At 44.4% G+C, this 14,128-nt stretch overlaps 1 pseudogene; it reads right to left on the bottom strand.

Moving 5' to 3' along the window:
• Positions 1 to 6,175: 6,175 nt before the first annotated feature.
• LOC125554106 lies at positions 6,176 to 9,457 on the bottom strand (annotated as a pseudogene).
• Between the last annotated feature and the right edge of the window lie 4,671 nt (positions 9,458 to 14,128).

The following is a 14,128-nucleotide window of genomic DNA, read 5'->3' on the forward strand; positions in this document are numbered from 1 at the left end:
ACACAATGCGGTGGTGCTCCAAAGTTACTTTATGCATAGCAATGCAATTTATAGAGTTCGACCTTGGCAATATCTGTTGAGCAGAGTATGGCAGAGCGGACAACCCGTGCGTGCACTGCAATCCATTATCATGAGGTCACCAGTTCAATCCGACATCACGCAAAAAAAAACCCTAATTTGTGGGGTTTTTCTATGTGATTAAATAAAATATAAGTGGGTTTTCTATTAAAAAAAATCCTCACACGCGGGCCACCCAGCACATTCCCAACTCTCAGCCCGTATCAGGTGGGGCACTGCCACGCTGGCACACCACACGGATAGGACAGACATTTGGATACAGATGGAGATACCGTATTTGCACGAACATACAAGTTTGAGTACCAGTTTAATGTATTTTACAACTTTAGACACTAAACTGATTGCGCAGGATAAGTTAATGCATCTCCAATGTATTTAACTCTAATCCCGATAAACTTAGTATTTGGTGATGGGCTCACAATGTTCGTCTAATAATGTAAGGCCCATTCATGTAACTTATCTCATGCACTTGTAGGCCGAACCGATCGCCCACGTGGGCCCTACCGTCAGTGCAGCACATTCACACACATACTTTTTTTTGGGATATTTGCTGAAAAATATGTAAATTATAATCAAATTGAAAATAAAAATAAAATTACTCTACTTTTATAAAAATATTTTGGTAAAACTTGTATTTTTAAAATGTTAATGCTACTAAAAACCGTTCATGTATTCTGAAAACATTAGTATAAAATTTAAAAGTTTCATGCATGTCAAAATTGTTCATGTAATTTTAGAAGTGTCCAAGTTTTTCAAGAAAATATTTATACTTCTTTAAAAATAGAAATACAAAAAAAAAGAAAATGACAAAAAAAGAAAAAAATAAATCAGGAAACATATAGTAAGACAGTGCAAAATACCGTGGGCGAGAGTAGAGTAGCCTTTCGGATATTAAAATTGCAAGTTTGATATGTGTTGTGCAGAAACAGAAATGGCAGTGTCCACGAAGGGTGTAAAGGCGCAACCGTGTTGGGCGATGGTCGATCTACGTCTTTGTGTTGCATGATGTCGATCGTGGAGCCAGACTCTCTTCGAGCGATACTTGTCGGGGCAGATGGGAGGTAAAAGAGGAAAGAATACATGTGGCCAAAAACATGACGGATGGGAGAGAGTGGTGACGAGAGCGGTGAAGGGAGAGAGTGGTGTTGGGGATGGGCAGTGAGGTTTTCACTGTGGAGCGGCAGCGCATAATTGATTATAACAGGCCGCGAAGGAAACAATACTTACCATCGAGAAAAGGGTCATATTTGAATACACTATGCAGCCAGTTAGTGATCTTTGGTACTTTTTTTTATTAAGCTATCACTGACCGGTCAGTTTTAGACCGGTATGTGATAACCATCTTGCCAAGTCTAAAAGTCAATATGACTGAAACCTCAGGAGAGGCCGGTCAGTGATAAGGCTTATCACTAACGCGTGATCAATGGTCGGTCGGTGCCGAGGGATCTTTTCTATTCAGATCTGTATCAGTGAAAGAGCGGGCAACAGGTGTGGAGGCACGTACCATGGATGTCTGGCCCATTAACTGTCGGTGCCCATGATCTCATCGAGAATTATTACTTGAGAATAGGGCCCAATTGCACAATGAGTCATCAAATAGAACATAAGATAGGTCGGCTCGTTTATCATGTTTAGCTTGCTACAAATTGTTGTTTCAGGAAATGGTTATAGTCTATTTTTTAACTTTTTATTTTTTTGAATTTTATTTACATGTTTCAGTTTTTGTCTTTTAAAACATTTTTGAAAATCCCATGGTTAAGAATATTTATGTTTTATTAAAAATGTTAAAAAATAGAAAATCTGTTTTTTTAAATGTTCAATATTCATAAAAAAATCTAGTTGTAAATAAATTCATGTTTTTCTCAAGATGTTAAAAAAATTCAAAAAACTATTCACAAGTTTTTAAATATGTTATTTTTTAATAAAATGTTTATGTTCATAAATAAATTCCCAATTTTATTTTACACTTTTTAAATTAAAATAAAGGTTGTTTTTAAGGGAAAAAACAACTGTTAACCAGTAGAATAGAAAACAATCCAGCTTCCATGCTTGTAATCTGGGTTGGGCCAGTCGGTGAGTCACTCTTTGGGAGGGATCAACATTTAATCGCACGGAGCGACCAATATGACCTCGACAGAATAGTGCAAAGACTCATTCTTTGGGAGGGACCGGCATTCACAGAGCAACCAATAGGACATCCATAGAATACCGCACATATTGTATAGAGTAGTACAAAATTCATTTATTGTCGGTACACAATGAACATTTCAAAATGCACGTTGAAGATTCTTTTAAGATGCAAAATGAACATTTTTAATGTGCAAACATTTTAAGTACTTATTAATATTTTATAAATGGCGCGCATATTTTTTATATGTTATGAACATTTTTTAAATTTGTGCGAGCATTGTTTTCTATTTTTTTATTTTTAAATGCCATGAACAATTTTCTGAAGTATCATGAAAAGATATTTAATGATATGCATATTTTAAAAAAATAAGCAATCAAATATTTGTGCCATTAAAATATTTATAAAGACTTAAGAGATGCTGGCACGTTTGCAAAAATGTTCATGATATTTAAAAAGTTGAATGTGTGTTAAAAAATCTTAACTATGTATTAAAAATGTACAATATATATTATTATAAATGTTCATTAATTATATCTTTGAAAAATGTTAAATGTGTACATGGAAAATATTCAACTTGTATATAATAAACATCAACATGTATTTGCAAAAAATTGACTTGTATTTAAAAAGGAAAAAATGGAGAAAATAAAATATAAAACTAGAAAAAAATTCAATAAAGAAAACATAAGAAGATGAAGGAAAATCGGTCGGAACCTTCTGAAAATCACATGGAAGGTCGAAAACCAGTAGCCCAAGTGTATCATTTCATTTCGTTATAATAGAGGATTTACATTTTGTGTCTAAAAAAAGAGGATTTACATTTTTTGAGAATCATAGAGGGTTTACTGCCGAGCAAAGTTATACTTATATATGTTGGGCTGGGCTTTCAAAAAAAAAAAAACTCCACGAATTGTCAACAAAAAAATAAAGTTCTACAACTTCCACGCATCGCATCCGCCGCTCTGTACGTGCGGTCGTGCGCAGATCCGGAGAGCCCGCCGGCGATGGATCTCCCCGAAGAGCTGCTCGCCGACATCCTGCGCCGCGTCCCGGCGCGCCACCTCGCCCCGTGCAGGCGCGTCTGTGGGTACTGGCGCGCCACCATCGACGCCGGCAGGCTGCTCCTCCCGCACCTCCTGCCGGGCGCGCCGAGCGGCGCCTTCGTCAACATGCCCGAGGCCTCGCGCGGCACCTACTTCTTCGCGCGCGGGGGGCCCACCGGCGGCGTCGACACCCGACTCGCCGATGCGCCGACCAGCTGGTGCACCGCCTTCTTGGACCACTGCAACGGGCTCCTCCTGTGCGAGGCCAGCGAGGGCGCGCGCTTCGTCTACAACCCGGCCACGCGGAGGTCGGCGGTGCTGCCGCCCGCGCCGTGCTCGGAGCCCTGGGGCGTCGCTTCCGCCGCCTACCTCGTGTTCGATCCATTCGTGTCTCTCCACCACGAGGTGCTCCTGCTCCCCGAGCTGCCGGGCGAGCCCGAGGCCCCCGAACCCACCGACCCGCCGCCGCTGCCGCCATTCAACGTTGCGCGGCTCTTCTTTGCGGACTCTGAGTCGTCGCCGCCGCCTCAGATCGTCACCGACGAGGAGGACTGGTTGTCCTCGGACTCGGAGGACGAACCGCGGAAGCCTGCGAGGCCCCGTCAGCGCGAGCACATCGAGGCCAAGGACACCTTGGGGCTTATGGAATGGCCGCCGTCGCCGTACGTGGTGCAGGTGTTCTCGTCCGAGACCGGCCGGTGGGACTACAGGGCGTTCGTCCGGGAAGGCGCCGCCGCCGGGACGGTGGCCGACATGTGGTCGGATCCACTGTCATCCAGCTACATTATGGGATTTTATCTACCCGATTGCGGGCCGCGCCGCCGCGACGCCGTCTACTGGCGGCAATCGCTCTACGTCCATTGCCGCGGCGGTTTCATCATCAGGTACATGAACCAATCACCATAGCAGCATCCCATAGACACTGATAATTTGCTTGCTACATCATCAACGCTGCAGGTTGTCGCTGCTGACGGGAAAGTATGTGGTGATCAAAACCCCAGGAGTCACCAAAGTCGCCGAGCGTCCGTGGGCTATGCCACGCCTGGGCAAGTCTCGGAAGGGGGTTTACTGCACCATCATCGACATGCTAAATCTCCAGGTTTGGGTACTGACCGAAGAAGAATCACCGACGGCGACGCCGGTGTGGGAGATGGCACATCACGCCGACCTCGAGCCCTCCGTCGGGCAACTGATGCGCAAAAACCTCCAAAACACTGAGAAGTCTTGGATCCTGGACGATCCCAGGAGACGGAAATCATCTGCGGAACAGAGATGCCGAGAATGGGACTCTGACAACGGCGACGATGATGGCGCCTATGTCGAGGAAGAAGAAGGGGGTGGCGCCTTTGGTTGGCTGGATTTCTTGGGGTACCATCCTCATAAGGAGATTGTGTTCTTGGGCCACCAGTACAAGCGTTGCGCTTATGCCTACTACCTGAGCACCTCCAAGCTTGAGTACCTTGGTGATCTTTGTCCGGTACCAGATGTTTATCATCCCGCTTGTGTGCAGGAGTCGTACGTGTATACTCCGTGCAGGATCGACCTGCTGTGTGATGAGAATGGTGTCTCTGTTGATTTGAGTAAATGGGTTTCATAAGCTAGCTAGATAGCCAATGAAACAATATGAGAGAGTTATGTACTCCCTCCGATCCAAAATAAGTGTCGTGGTTTTAGTCAAACTAAAACCACGACACTTATTTTGGATCGGAAGGGAGTAGTATAGAAGGATTTGGAGAATAAAATAAATGAACTGAGGAACTCTTCTATAAATTTAGACTAGCCCTTGCAATGATGTAATTTTCAGGTGGAACTCAATGATTTTACATATACATGAGCTTGCTGAAATTACTTTGCACAGTAAGTTTACGGTGCTACAAACGTTTACATTGAGACAATGAGGTTGCTAGAACTGCAGAAATCATATATGAAACCAAAAGAAAGGCTTCTGCAGGGTACAGACCTCCCCACTCCTCTGTGTTTGTGACACTCCTCTGTGTTTGTGACAGAGGCCTTAAGTTCAAATTGTCAGTCCTGAGGTGAACCCCGAAAGGCGTCATGTTGTTGTTCAGGGGCTCTACAAGAAGAACTACAAAGGCAGGGACACCTCCCACTTTACTTCAAATGACTGGCCGTAGATCAAGTGCAAGCAATCGGCACTATGGTTCACAAGAAAGTGGCCTGACCAACACCCCTTGAAGCCACAACCAGGATCAGGGCACGTTTGAAGGAGCAAAAAGGCAAGTTTCTCTTCATGATTTTTCATTTGTGCGCATACAACCCCACTTGGCATATGCGCATGAGGACTTAATCAACTTAACAATCTTTTCCAGTGCGATGTTTTGTGCAAATTAAGATAGCATCCTGAGAACAAACGTGACACCTACTGCTGAGCCTGGACCAGCAGGAAAAGCATTGCAATGTATTCTTTTTGTCCTTCTATGCAGATTAGCTTGAATATTTTACTCTTGATGCAGGTCTGCTTTCTGGACCTTGTGTCCTTGCACACTGGTCCAGCTGAATTTGTTTAGAAAATAACCCTGATTAAGGTAAGGAACTGCCCCTGCCATTTGAGAGCAGGTAACTTTAGTGCTCCCTGGACAGAAGTTTGTTACATAATACATTTGTCTCAAGTAAAAAAAAGGGTTCCTGGATAAGCTGTTGAATAAGTTTGGCCTTTTGAACAACAAGATCAGCAAATCATACCAGCATTCCATTAGCAACAATAAAGTAAATGTCACCTAACTGGCAACATTTTCTCTTGACGAACCTTTTTAACATTCATTTGGTGTGGACCGCTGAAATGATTCAGACAGAGTTACATTTGCAAGTGCCCCCCAAATTAACTACACCCACATAATTGCTTGTACAATTACTCTGGAATATGTGTTCCAGACTTCCAGGGGTGCAAATATGATAAAGATCACACTCCTACTCGCTAGCATGCATGCATTACTTTTCCAATGTTTCTACAGAATCAAGAACTTATTGATCATCTTATACATCATTGAGAACTTAACTTCTCTTTCTATATCCAGCTGCTTTTGTAGGTACACTTAGTCAATGGGTCGATGGGTTGTGTTTGGGAGCCTCTGTCCAAGCACAAACGAGCGAAATAGGCCGAGAGCTCGGTCTGGCTGTGAAAATGGCACCATGTGAGATGCGCCCCGCACTGTTGCAAAGGTGAGCATATTACCGTACTCGGTTGCCCAGCCTCCAACCTTGAAAATCAAGAAGAGCAACAGATGTTACATTCATGTTCTGTCATATCATCAAATTGGACATCTGCAGTTCAACTTGTGTTCATAGCATAGTAGTGTACCTGGCCTTTGCGGAACCAACTACTGTACGGCACTGTGACGGGCAGCCCCATTGCATGAGCTAGCTCTCGCACAAGGGTTCGGGTGCGCAAGAGGGGCACGACAGAGTCTTGATCGCCGCTGCAACGTTAATTCATATTGTCATAGCAAATTGCACATGGAACGAAAGAAATTATCTGAAAAAATATACTCGTATATGGGAGTACGAAAAGGTAAGTTAACATACCTGAATACCCAAACTGGTATCTTTTGTTCCACTATTCTCTGAAGTAAAGGCAAGATGTTGGTGTAAACATCCTTTCCGGTGAAATTCAGCACACTGGCACATGATTTTAAATGGTCCATGTGATTTTGAGTTACAAAGATGAGCAGTTTGTTTACTCCGACTCTCCTCTCTTTACATATTTATTTACTGAAACTGCCAAACGGATGTATTTGACAGAAGTAGCAATAGAAGCACTTACTCACTGCACATGCTCCAGCTATAAGGTAGATGTGTTCTATTAGCATGAAGAGCATGCTGCACTTCTGGAAGATTGAAGTAGAAGTTACCTTCATATGACATGCAAACATCCACTCCTAAACTGATCTTGGTCACCTAGGTTGCACAAAAACACTAGTCACATAAGAGCAATCAAAAGGTTCTGGTGTAAAATATCATGCACCATGAGGAAGCAAGAGCATACATATTTGCGCAATCGTAGCTCCTGCATCACAATTGATGGGTAACAGACATCACGAATGACATCATAGTCGTCGACATATTCTCCAACCATAGCTATTGCCTCGTCAATGGCATCATTGCATGACTTGCTCTCATTGTGGGGGTTACCGGATGTGTAATCCTCAAAATCACAATCCTTCTTTATGGCCAGAAATATTTCATCGGAGATCATACCATGAGATCAGAAGTACTCATATCTCACGCGGATATACCTGTCAAGCTCGAGTAACGGATTCCCGATCTACTCAAGGTAATCTCAGAGTTAACAAAATAGTCCCAGTAACTAGTAAGTACTCCCTCCGTTCCATAATAGTTGATTCAAGAGAGGACCAGGCTTTGTTTGACTACTTACAGCTACCCCCTTTATATTGAACTTAAAACCCTTTGATTTCTCATTGTGCGTGAGAAGAACATCGGTTAGCTGCGGTATATGATGCCCTGCATTATTATTAACGCAAAATCACGCACCATAGAACAGAGATAACTGAAACGTAGATTCGTAGAGTAGAACTTGAAATCCTTCCTAACCTGCGTAGCTCTCTCCAGAGAGAAATAAGCTTGTTGATCTGTACTCCGGGAACTTCTTATACCAACCCAACAGAAATTTGTACATATCATTAGCTGCATATATATAGTTAAAGAAACATACGGTCACATCGACGTATTCAGGCTAACAACCGGTATCCAGCGATGTGCACAATATCGCATCAGTTTACCAGTCCGTGTATCTCCTGTATTGTAGTCTGACGAAGTGTTGGAGTATGACCATCCAACTCCAGCTGGTGATTCAACAAATAGAAGATTGGACACTGCGAATTTATTTAGAAAGATAAAGCAACTAAGAGTTAGTAAGATCTACACATTCTTTCACCTGTAAGATGTGATCGGAGAGATGTTTGTCAAAAGCTCAACCTTTATTCCATGATTTCTTGTTTAATCGAAGGCCTCTACCATCTCCTCTGGGATAAAATGGGCCAAGCTCCGTAAACGCGCCGCCTCCAACCGAAGAACAGCCAGGACCTGAACATCAGTGAAATTTTGCAGCAACATACAGTTAGCAATCACATTTCCATATTTAGTATGTACTGAGATCTTTATGCACATCGTAGTGTAGCAAGGTACTGTGTTACATCAAAGAAAAGAAGCACAATCTTTTGTGTGTGTGTGTGTGTGCACACATGGAATGAAAGCAAAAATGGTGCCTCGCTTCTTTTTAAAATTCTCAAGGACCACAACAAACAAAGCCCAATGAGGCAAGGCTCCAAGGTACTCCCTCCATTTCTTTTTAGTTTGCATACAAAATTTGATCAAAGTCAAACTTTAAAATGTTTGACTAACTTTATAGAAAAATACCAATATTCACAATATGTTATTAGATGCATCACGAAATTAACTTTCATATACCATATAATTTTAGTATTGTAGATGTTGATTTTTTTAATATAAATTTGGTCAAACTTTGTTTAGTTTGACTTTGACCAAATTTTATATATGCAAATAAACGGAGGCGGTAGTGAAGATGGTGACCTCAAAGATACTCACAAAACTGATTTATTTTTTGCTTGGCAGGTGTGGATCGGATGGTCAACAAATGGGAGGAAGTTGTTTGTGTTTCCAGTTCAGGACGTGCAAGAAAAAGGTAGAGTGGAGGAGGAAAAGGTACAAGGAAATGAGTAGGTACTAGGTACAGACCTCCGTTGAGCCAGAGCGTGAGCGGCTTGCCGGCGGCGTGGTCCTGCGCCTCGGCGAAGTAGTAGAAGAGGCTCCTCCCGGCCTTGCCGTCCACGTCCACGTACCCGGCGAACTGCCTGAACCCCACGATCGGCTGCCCGGGCAGCCGCCCCACCAAATCTTCCTCCGGGAACCCGAGCACGCAGCTGCTCGCGGCCCAACAAACCATGGCCACCGCCAGCGCTGCAGCTCGCCAGGAGCCCGCCATTGCCGCGAGAACCTCGAGAGCAACCGGAATTGGGAGAGACGAGGGATCGGAGGACGGAGAGGCCTAGTGGGCTGGGTTCTTGAGTCGAGAATTCGGGTGATATATACCGGGGGCACGCAGCTTTTCCGCCCGTGACGTGGAAACAGTGCGGATTTTTTTTCTTTTTTCGAGGATACAGCGCCGATTTTTAAAGTTAATTCGTAGGTTGTTGCTGGTTTAGGCTTGGATTCCATTGTTTCCTTTTCTTTCCCACCGGTTATGAGATGATAAATTCGGCGGCGCCGAAAAATGTTGTAATATCTATTGAATTGAATCATTATTTGTGATTTTGGAGGATGTATATGGTACATGTTGTGATATAAGATGATGAATCTAGACTATCTTTTTGAGTCCAAAAGTCTCCCCGTAAATGTTGGCATACTCCAATTGTTTGCTATCTACGATGCCAAATGCATAGGTGATTTCATTATGACATGGAGTGATGTTTTGTCCATACTACAATAAATTCGATTTTACAAGTAAATGCATACGTGCAATATGCATGTTAATATCATCAAGAAAATTAATTGTACATTGGTATTAGGCAGGATAACAATCACGCATTAATTACATGGATATTGTATACGTTGATATTTGATGTGATATTAATTGCACGCTAAAATATGCTAAGTGTTCATCATTGAAGCAATATAGGTCGTTGCATTGACATGGTTTGATGGGCGAGATTTGTTGAATCTGCCCATGTGTCTTTTTGTATCGATGAAAGAATAATGCCTGTGCATTGCAACAGGATGATGTGATTGTATAAATAAATGTTTTTCGAATCTTGCCCGTATTGAGCGGCGTGTTGTGAGGTGTGGTTATATCTAACGTGGTGGGAAAAATTCAGATGGATGAAAAAAAAATCAATGGAGGGATATGATGGGAAGGGGGAACCGGTTGACAAACAGTTCTGCCTGACAGAAAAAGAAACGCTACTTATTTTTTAAGTGATAGAAATAGAGATAGACATATTAGGCAATTGTCCGTGCGTTGGAATGGGGGCATCAATATCCCACTGGTTCAACATTAATCATGTGAGATAACTACATTTAGTATCCTCATGCACATCAAATAGTTTCTTCTTCCTTGTCCTCTTATAATCTTCGTCTCCCCAATCAATGCACATCACCGTCGTTAATGGTACATCCAGCTTGCACTCATCCAACCCTTCCACAAAAGTAAGGTATGTCGCAGATGGACAAGCGCCAAATCAACAAGCCTATCACCGTACCAAAGTATGCATCAGATCAATGTTCTTTAGAACTTTGTGTCAAATAGAAAATTAAACAATATTTATTGGTTCATAGCTGATACAATGTAGAAAAAACAGATTTTGAAAATGTACGGTTTGTGGTTTGCTTGCAAATACTCTTATATATGTCTAAATTTGTCAACATAATGTAAGATTTGATGTGCACGCATGCATCAGATATACTCAAGTTGGATGGATGGACATGAAATTGATCCAGTGTTGCATATATATGCACACATCCATCAATCGCATGGTCAGGGCCAGAGAAAAAAATATTGAAGTGAAGGCATTTGTGTGGAACCCTTTCCAACTCTACATATTCTATGCCCATATGTAGTGTTAGAAGGGAGAGAGGAATTTGGTGAAATAGTTTATTGTATTGCTTGAGCCTCGTGGGCATATATATAGGAGTACATGATCTATTTAGAGTACAAGGCAAGTCAGAATATTTCCTAGTCTAACCTATGTTTCCTAATACAATCACGTTACTCAACATCCCCCCGCAGTCACGACGGTAGCAACGCAGACGATGAGACTGGAGAAGAATCTGAAGGCAATCCGACGGACACCCCCCACAGTCGTAACGGTCGACGCATCGCGGAGTCGTGGCTGGAGTGAAAACCAACGAGGTTGCTCAAGTAGGCGGTAGCCCTTTGTGCCGTTTGTCGATGTAGCCGAGAGCATGGGTGGTGGAGCTGTGGTCGAGGTAGCCGTGCGAAGAATGCCGTGCTCGATGTCGAGTCGGGGTGGCTGGTGTCGAGGAAGTCGCCGTGGAGCCGCGGGCGCAAGGGGGCGCCGAGTTAGCATGGGCGCAGTGGTGTCGAAGTAGTGGTGCACCGGTAAGGAGATGTTGTTGACGACGCGTCGCGGCAGGTTTGCCAAACCCGGGGACACATCGTAGACGAGGGCACGCACCGGTGTTGCTAGCACCAGGCATGCGTAGACGGACGAAGACGAAGTTGACGAAGCGCCGCACCAGGCTTGCCAGGCCCGGGGACACATCATGGACGAAGGCACGCATCGATGTTGCCAGCACTTGGCATGCATAGACTTGGACCTGCACGAGCTGTACGCCATGTCGAAGAAGTCGGAGAGGCCAGCGGAGAAGGACTCGACAACGGTTTCGACGCCAATCGGCGTGAGGCCAACGTCGCCCGCGGTTGTCGGAGTAAATGAAGTGGTCAGGGTAGATGACGGCGACGCTGGCAACGGGATGGTGCTGGACGAAGATGAAGGGAGTGGACGGGCGGCTGCAACGGCTACGGGGGTAGCGGCGGTGGCGGCCTGACGGCAGCGGCGGCGGCTAGGTTAGAAGCGCAGCAGCGGTGCTCGAAGTAGGCGAAGAACCCTGACAGCGTGACGAAGACCGACACGGACGGTGGCGTTCTCGCGCCAAGGAAGATGGCGCGGCGCATACCACGGGAGGTCGACGCGCGGTGACGGCGGAGTGGACTGCGGGCCGCGGCGCTACGACCGAAGGGGCGACGCAGCGACGGCAGAAGACCTCGGGGCGGTGTCTGGGACCGCGGGCTGTGGCGCTGCGGCCCGAAGGGGCGACGCAACGGTGGCACTCAAGTCGGTGCAGCCGCGGGGACGGCCTCGGGCGGCGGCGGAGACCGCGTGTGATACGTCCATTTTGCATCATGCTTTTATATCGATACTTATTGCATTATGGGCTGTTATTACACATTATGTCACAATACTTATGCCTATTCTCTCTTATTTTACAAAGTTTACATAAAGAGGGAGAATGCCGGCAGCTGGAATTCTGGGCTGAAAAAGGAGCAAATATTAGAGACATATTCTGCACAGCTCCAAAAGTCTTGAAACTTCACGGAAGTTATTTCCAGAATATATAAAAAATATTGAGCGCAAGAAGTACCAGAGGGGGGCCACCCACCAGCCACGAGGGTGAGGGGCGCGCCCTACCCCCTGGGCGCGCCCCCTTGCCTCGTCGGCCCCCTGGTGGCCCTCTGCTACCTCTTGAGCACTGCGTTGGTTTTCCCTTAAAGAGGAAAGGGTGATGCAGTAAATTAGTGTAAGTATTTTCCTTAGTTTTTGAGAACCAAGGTATCAATCCAGTAGGAGATCACGCTCGAGTCCCACGCACCTACACAAACAAATAAGAACCTCGTAACCAACGCGATAAAGGGGTTGTCAATCCCTTCACGGTCACTTACGAGAGTGAGATCTGATAGATATGATAAGATAATATTTTTGGTATTTTTATGATAAAGAGAAATAGAGATGCAAAGTAAAATAAACGGCAATAGAAATAACTAAGTGTTGAAAGATTAATATGACGGAAGATAGACCCGGGGGCCATAGGTTTCACTAATGGCTTCTCTCAAGAGCATAAGTATTACGGTGGGTAAACGAATTACTGTCGAGCAATTGATAGGATTGAGCATAGTTATGAGAATATCTAGGTATGATCATGTATATAGGCATCATGTCCATGACAAGTAGAGCGAAACGATTCTGCATCTACTACTATTACTCCACACATCGACCGCTATCCAGCATGCATCTAGAGTATTAAGTTCATAAGAACAGAGTAATGCTTTAAGTAAGATGACATAATGTAGAGGTATAAACTCATGCAATATGATATAAACCCCATCTTTTTATCCTCGATGGCAATAATACAATACGTGTTGTTTCCCTTTCTGTAACTGGGATCGAGCACCGCAAGATTGAACCCAAAGCCAAGCACTTCTCCCCTTGCAAGAAAGATCAATCTAGTAGGGCAAACCAAACTGATAATTCGAAGAGACTTGCGAAGATAAACCAATCATACATAAAAGAATTCAGAGAAGAATCGAATATTGTTCATAGATAAACTGGATCATAAACCCACAATTTATCGGATCTCGACAAACACACCGCAAAATAAGATTACATCGAATAGATCTCCAAGAGAATCGAGGAGAACTTTGTGTTGAGATCCAAAGAGAGAGAAGAAGCCATCTAGCTAATAACTATGGACCCGAAGGCCTGAAGTAAACTACTCACACATCACCGGAGAGGCCATGGAGTTGATGTAGAGGCCCTCCGTGATCAATGCCCCCTCCGGCGGAGCTCCGGAAAAGGCCCCAAGATGGGATCTCTCGGGTGCAGAAGGTTGCTGCGGTGGAATTAGGTTTTCGTGGTGCTCCTAGATGTTTGCGAGGTACGTGGACTTATATAGGAGGAAGAAGTAGGCTGGTGGAGCAACGAGGGGCCCACGAGGGTGGAGGGCACGCCCATGGGGGTAGGCGCGCCCCCCTACCTCGTGGCCTCCTCGATTGTTTCTTGACGCCCACTCCAAGTCTCATGGATCACGTTTATTGAGAAAATAACGTTTCTGAAGGTTTCATTCCGTTTGGACTCCATTTGATATTCCTTTTCTGCGAAGCACTGAAATAGGCAAAAAACAACAATTTGGGCTGGGCCTCCGGTTAATAGGTTAGTCCCAAAAATGATATAAAAGTGTAAAATAAAGCTCATTAACATCCAAAACAGATAATATAATAGTTTGGAGCAATCAAAAATTATAGATACGTTGGAGACGTATCAAGCATCCCCAAGCTTAATTCCTGCTCGTCCTCGAGTAGGTAAAT

This window comes from Triticum urartu, chromosome 4 (assembly GCF_003073215.2).
Source record: "Triticum urartu cultivar G1812 chromosome 4, Tu2.1, whole genome shotgun sequence".
Classification (NCBI taxonomy): Eukaryota; Viridiplantae; Streptophyta; class Magnoliopsida; order Poales; family Poaceae; genus Triticum; species Triticum urartu.